At 45.4% G+C, this 7,500-nt stretch overlaps 1 pseudogene; it reads right to left on the bottom strand.

The window, feature by feature from the left end:
- Positions 1–5,779: 5,779 nt before the first annotated feature.
- Positions 5,780–7,500, bottom strand: part of LOC128717247 (large subunit ribosomal RNA) — a 7,081-nt pseudogene continuing 5,360 nt past the window's right edge.

The following is a 7,500-nucleotide window of genomic DNA, read 5'->3' as shown; positions in this document are numbered from 1 at the left end:
GTGAACATTATGTTGTGAAGGCGAGCTCCACTGTACTTACCACCGGGTATGGTGTTCGTACAACCATCAGTAAACATGTGAACCAACGACGATCGAAGGAATAAATTCCGTTCTCAGCATCGCTGGCTATGATCGGGCAATTTACGGGCTTGCAATCCTCCTATGCACCTGGCAATGTATGGTAGTGTTTCCTGCTGCTTTCCTGATTTGGATGTGTACCATGGCCTTTATCAGGCACTCTCTACTAGCTCCGGAATCGAACCCTGATTCCCGCTTCCCGTCACAACCATGGTAGTCCTCTACACTACCATCAATAGTTGATGGGGCACAGTCAAGTGAAAGATCGGTACCAGACTTCAACTCAATCGGCCGATTGGTTTAACTAATAAGTGCACCGGTCCTACCACCTTCAGAAGCAGCATTCCCGGCCTGTTGCATGTATTAGCTCTGGTTTTCATCAATCTTCCCCTGCTGTGTTATACTGAGCTTATGCGGTTTCTCGATTGTCGTGCAAAGTGTGTTATCACACATACCCAATATGCTCAACTCTCATGTTCGTTTGACGCACCAAACTTTATTAGTGATGCACCACACAACAGGTTTTAATATACGCGATCGTGTGTGTTTCAGTGTGAACTTGGTGCGCCAAGTCCATTTGTGATGCATCACTTAGCTAACCATCTTTCGGGACTGTTTAGGGTATGTGCTCCTCCACATCTATGCTTACTCGTACACATTCTCTGTCAATAGGTTTAAGATCGGGCATTCTACCATATCATTGCCTTAATGCTTTCAAATTCAGGCTACCAAGGTAACCTAATTGCGTTCGAAACTCAACTTGTGAGCTGTCGGCCCTAGAAGTTTTTTAGGCTGCTAGGACCTCTCTCTACATTTTGCCTTTGGACTTCTCGAAGCTCAACTTGTGAGCAGTTCCATGCACCACTACCCGTATCTCTTAGCTTAGTTCTAGCCATGTGCGTTCAAAGCTCAACGTTAAGCTGTGTACTGCACCACAATCCTTATATAATAAGCTTATCTCTAAGCTTTTTTGCGTTCAATGCTCAACGTTAAGCTATCCCTTCGCTTAGAACCTCGCTCTACATTTTGCCTTTGGACTTCTCGAAGCTCAACTTGTGAGCTGTTCCATGCACCACTATAGGTATCTCTTAGCTTAGTTCTAGCCATGTGCGTTCAAAGCTCAACGTTAAGCGGCCTCATGCACCACAACCCTTGTATCTTAAGCTTATCTCTAAGCTTTTTTGCGTTCAATGCTCAACGTTAAGCTATCCCTTCGCTTAGAACCTCGCTCTATATTCAACTTTCAGATACCTCGAAGCTCAACTTATGTGGTCTGCTTTCGCTCTTGAAGGGGAAATTTTTCTGACAGAGGGGGGTTTTTGGGCCAAATTATGCAATATTAGTTTAACCTCCGTCGCAGAACCACATTTGACCAGGTCGAGAAAAAAATTTTTTCGTGACGACCTGGTCCCCCATAGTAGGGAATGAACATGACATCTTAACCATATTTGACCATTTTCAAATTTCTCGTCGCGGAATGATGACTTTACTAGTAAAATTTGTTCCGGGTAGGGACCTCCCATACAAAATTTTCATCGCTCCAAAAGTGATTTCGTTTCACTTTTCAACATTTACAAGGTCCATAAATCATGTTTTGAGACGATATGGAAAAAAAAATTTTTTGCCCGTCTCGACCAACTCGACCGATGGTGACCACAGCAGGGTGCTCCATACAAATTTTCCTTATGTGGAATTTTCAGTGTAAAATAAGGTTTCTCCAATCGATCGCGGGTTTCACTTTTCATCATTTGCTAGGTCTAACTATGATGTTTTGAGTGGTCCCGCAAAAATTTTTTCTTGGACCGGGCCTTCCTTCCCGGCCCTGTCGGTGTGCTCTGCAGTAGGGTGCTCCATACAAATTTTGCTTATGTGGAATTTTTCAGTGTAAAATAAGGTTTCTCCAATCGATCGCGGGTTTCACTTTTCATCATTTGCTAGGTCTAACTATGATGTTTTGAGTGGTCCCGCAAAAATTTTTTCTTGGACCGGGCCTTCCTTCCCGGCCCTGTCGGTGTGCTCTGCAGTAGGGTGCTCCATACAAATTTTCCTTATGTGGAATTTTTCAGTGTAAAATAAGGTTTCTCCAATCGATCGCGGGTTTCACTTTTCATCATTTGCTAGGTCTAACTATGATGTTTTGAGTGGTCCCGCAAAAATTTTTTCTTGGACCGGGCCTTCCTTCCCGGCCCTGTCGGTGTGCTCTGCAGTAGGGTGCTCCATACAAATTTTCCTTATGTGGAATTTTTCAGTGTAAAATAAGGTTTCTCCAATCGATCGCGGGTTTCACTTTTCATCATTTGCTAGGTCTAACTATGATGTTTTGAGTGGTCCCGCAAAAATTTTTTCTTGGACCGGGCCTTCCTTCCCGGCCCTGTCGGTGTGCTCTGCAGTAGGGTGCTCCATACAAATTTTCCTTATGTGGAATTTTTCAGTGTAAAATAAGGTTTCTCCAATCGATCGCGGGTTTCACTTTTCATCATTTGCTAGGTCTAACTATGATGTTTTGAGTGGTCCCGCAAAATTTTTTTCTTGGACCGGGCCTTCCTTCCCGGCCCTGTCGGTGTGCTCTGCAGTAGGGTGCTCCATACAAATTTTCCTTATGTGGAATTTTTCAGTGTAAAATAAGGTTTCTCCAATCGATCGCGGGTTTCACTTTTCATCATTTGCTAGGTCTAACTATGATGTTTTGAGTGGTCCCGCAAAAATTTTTTCTTGGACCGGGCCTTCCTTCCCGGCCCTGTCGGTGTGCTCTGCAGTAGGGTGCTCCATACAAATTTTCCTTATGTGGAATTTTTCAGTGTAAAATAAGGTTTCTCCAATCGATCGCGGGTTTCACTTTTCATCATTTGCTAGGTCTAACTATGATGTTTTGAGTGGTCCCGCAAAAATTTTTTCTTGGACCGGGCCTTCCTTCCCGGCCCTGTCGGTGTGCTCTGCAGTAGGGTGCTCCATACAAATTTTCCTTATGTGGAATTTTTCAGTGTAAAATAAGGTTTCTCCAATCGATCGCGGGTTTCACTTTTCATCATTTGCTAGGTCTAACTATGATGTTTTGAGTGGTCCCGCAAAAATTTTTTCTTGGACCGGGCCTTCCTTCCCGGCCCTGTCGGTGTGCTCTGCAGTAGGGTGCTCCATACAAATTTTCCTTATGTGGAATTTTTCAGTGTAAAATAAGGTTTCTCCAATCGATCGCGGGTTTCACTTTTCATCATTTGCTAGGTCTAACTATGATGTTTTGAGTGGTCCCGCAAAAATTTTTTCTTGGACCGGGCCTTCCTTCCCGGCCCTGTCGGTGTGCTCTGCAGTAGGGTGCTCCATACAAATTTTCCTTATGTGGAATTTTTCAGTGTAAAATAAGGTTTCTCCAATCGATCGCGGGTTTCACTTTTCATCATTTGCTAGGTCTAACTATGATGTTTTGAGTGGTCCCGCAAAAATTTTTTCTTGGACCGGGCCTTCCTTCCCGGCCCTGTCGGTGTGTTCTGCAGTAGGGTGCTCCATACAAATTTTGCTTATGTGGAATTTTTCAGTGTAAAATAAGGTTTCTCCAATCGATCGCGGGTTTCACTTTTCATCATTTGCTAGGTCTAACTATGATGTTTTGAGTGGTCCCGCAAAAATTTTTTCTCTTAGCCAGTCAACCCTTTCGTCCATGTCGGTGTGTTCTGCAGTAGGGTGCTCCAACCAAGTTTTCCTAATGAAAGTTTTTCGTGGTTTCGTGTGAGTTAAAAACTCCGGAACTTGGCTTATTTTCACCATAATTTCCACATATGGTGACCAACTCAATAAACGTTTTGTGCGTATCCTATGGACAGTTTTTCGCGTTCAACTTGGTGAACTAGGGTTGTTTTCCCGAAGGGTAAAAAAATCTGGACTTAGCCAAATTTTGAAATCTCCAACCAATCTTGGCCTGTTAGATTATCTTGGTTGGGTTGCTATGGGCTGCTACGGCCTACTTGATAGGCAATGTTTCAACTCTTGGAAGCTTTCGTGGTTGTTTAGAACTGTCCATGGCCTTCTTGATAGAAATGGCTTATCGTGGCCATGGACTTAGCAACATTTTGAGATCCAATCTTGGCCTGTTAGAGTATCTTGGTTGGGTTGCTATGGGCTGGTACGGCCTACTTGATAGGCAATGTTTCAACTCTTGGAAGCTTTCGTGGTTGCTAAGCACTGTCCATGGCCTTCTTGATAGAAATGGCTTATGGTGGCCATGGACTTAGCAAAATTTTGAAGTCTCCAACCAATCTTGGCCTGTTAGAGTATCTTGGTTGGGTTGCTATGGGCTGGTACGGCCTACTTGATAGGCAATGTTTCAACTCTTGGAAGCTTTCGTGGTTGCTAAGCACTGTCCATGGCCTTCTTGATAGAAATGGCTTATGGTGGCCATGGACTTAGCCAAATTTTGAAATCTCCAACCAATCTTGGCCTGTTAGAGTATCTTGGTTGGGTTGCTATGGGCTGCTACGGCCTACTTGATAGGCAATGTTTCAACTCTTGGAAGCTTTCGTGGTTGTTTAGAACTGTCCATGGCCTTCTTGATAGAAATGGCTTATCGTGGCCATGGACTTAGCAACATTTTGAGATCCAATCTTGGCCTGTTAGATTATCTTGGTTGGTTTGCTATGGGCTGGTACGGCCTACTTGATAGGCAATGTTTCAACTCTTGGAAGCTTTCGTGGTTGCTAAGCACTGTCCATGGCCTTCTTGATAGAAATGGCTTATGGTGGCCATGGACTTAGCCAAATTTTGAATTCTCCAACCAATCTTGGCCTGTTAGAGTATATTGGTTGGGTTGCTATGGGCTGGTACGGCCTACTTGATAGGCAATGTTTCAACTCTTGGAAGCTTTCGTGGTTGCTAAGCACTGTCCATGGCCTTCTTGATAGAAATGGCTTATGGTGGCCATGGACTTAGCCAAATTTTGAAATCTCCAACCAATCTTGGCCTGTTAGAGTATCTTGGTTGGTTTGCTATGGGCTGGTACGGCCTACTTGATAGGCAATGTTTCAACTCTTGGAAGCTTTCGTGGTTGCTAAGCACAGTTCGTGGCCTTCTTGATAGAAATGGCTTATGGTGGCCATGGACTTAGCCAAATTTTGAAATCTCCAACCAATCTTGGCCTGTTAGAGTATCTTGGTTGGGTTGCTATGGGCCGGTACGGCCTACTTGATAGGCAATGTTTCAACTCTTGGAAGCTTTCGTGGTTGCTAAGCACAGTTCGTGGCCTTCTTGATAGAAATGGCTTATGGTGGCCATGGACTTAGCCAAATTTTGAAGTCTCCAACCAATCTTGGCCTGTTAGATTATCTTGGTTGGTTTGCTATGGGCTGGTACGGCCTACTTGATAGGCAATGTTTCAACTCTTGGAAGCTTTCGTGGTTGCTTAGGATAAGAATCCCGACGAGAAAGGTTTCCCGGACTTATAAAAATAACCGATTAGCCCCAAGGACACATCTTCCTTGAAAGGCTAATCATGCACCACACACCACACCACCCATAGGCTTGCAAGCAGCACTCTTGTCGAGTGCAGCAAGCCTATGCTCACATCAACTACCGTACACGTACCACCATAGGCTTGCAAGCAGCACTCTTGTCGAGTGCAGCAAGCCTATGCTCATCAACTACCATACGTACCACCACAGCCTTGCAAGCAGCACTCTTGTCGAGTGCAGCAAGCCTATACTCCACGAACTAACCACTTCACCACCAAGCATGGGTCGCCTGAGAGGATCGATGCGAACGCATCTCTACAACTCGCAGCTCCCAGCCTGTAGTCCCGTCGTTTGCGGGCGGTCGAAGGTGTCGAAACTAGTTGTATCCACGGTCGACGGGAGCACAGCCACCAGGGTTCCCTGTGATAAGGTACTTCCACGTGCAGCGTGCACCCGCCCGTTGCGGCTCAGTCTAGTGCTATAGCGGGGATGAGACGGCAGTGTGCACGGGGCAGCACCGACGGATCTCAGAGGGTTGTTAAGCCCGCTAGCTTCCGATCACCTAATGGGTTTATGATGCGCTATCAGCTCGGATTGGATACGACCTTAGAGGCGTTCAGGCATAATCCAGCGGACGTAGCGTCATACCAAAGTCCGGTCGAACTAGTATTGAGCCAGTGGTCCGTACCTGTGGTTCCTCTCGTACTGCACAGGAATTCCGTTAAGATAGCAGCATACAGCACACACCAGTAGGGTAAAACTAACCTGTCTCACGACGGTCTAAACCCAGCTCACGTTCCCTTGAAAGGGTGAACAATCCTACGCTTGGTGAATTTTGCTTCACAATGATAGGAAGAGCCGACATCGAAGGATCAATAAGCCACGTCGCTATGAACGCTTGGCGGCCACAAGCCAGTTATCCCTGTGGTGACATTCGAGCAGTCGAGCTGTTTGGACATGGCGTGTTTTGCTCCGCAGTGAGAAGGAAAATTTGTGTGCAAAAATCGTTTAGAGAGACTGGATTTTAGTTATAATCCGTTGTTAAGTGCAAGTTTTAAGTGAATCGAGTGAAAACCGCGTGAAAATCGGTGCGATAATACGGAAAATAAGCAAAAAAACATTCCCCATACATTTTGTATGGGGAACTATTTCCGCTATAAAAACGGGCAAAATAGACCTTTTTCGGTGCGGTTTTCGGTGAAAAAGCGAGATTGGACGCCATTTAAGCGATTAAGAGTGATAGACAGTGTTTGCCGGTGAAATTCGGCCCGAAATACGGAGTGGCAAATTTGCGCAAAGAAATACAACAACAACAACAACAACAGTGTGTGTGTATCGTGAGTTTGCGCAAAAATCCGGTCCAATCGGGCCGGAAGTGGACGGAAACGGTAGTTTTTGTGCTCGTGATCGTGTTAAGGCAAAAAACCGGACGGAAATCGGACGAAAATCGCCGAAAAACATCGTGGCAAAAAAAGTGCAAGGGGTGCTACCGCCGGAGCACGTGGTTTCGAGCAACGGTATTTATTAGAAAATCGTTAATAACTTTGCGAGTTTTTATCGGATTCGTGTGCGGTTTTCACCGTTGCGAAAAAACAGTGAAAAACGCGAAAAATTTTTTTGACATTTTTTGGTGACACCCGAGTGACACACATGACCCCGCTGACGAATTTTCGAAGGTGAGCAGTCCCCCGCAGACAAATTTTCAAATTGACGGTTTCTGCTCGAAAAACTGCTCGAAACTCAAAAAGACGCAGAAAATTCTGGGAAGCTGGGGGGGTCATCGACAGCTCGAATCTGCTCGATTCGGACAGTTTTTATCGAACTCAAAACTGCTCGAAACTGCTCGAATTTCCGACTTTTACTGGAAATCGCGGAAAAAAAATCGGGAACGACTGCGGAAAATACGGGAAGGCGTCTGCAAGCAGGGAAACACCTCCCCCTGACCACGGAGGCCTGCTTGGGTCTCTAAAATGGCGACAACCCGAGC

This window comes from Anopheles marshallii (assembly GCF_943734725.1).
Source record: "Anopheles marshallii chromosome X unlocalized genomic scaffold, idAnoMarsDA_429_01 X_unloc_245, whole genome shotgun sequence".
NCBI classification, from domain to species: Eukaryota; Metazoa; Arthropoda; class Insecta; order Diptera; family Culicidae; genus Anopheles; species Anopheles marshallii.
The sequence above is the reverse complement of the archived record's forward strand: the minus strand, read 5'-3'. Positions and strand labels throughout refer to the sequence as shown.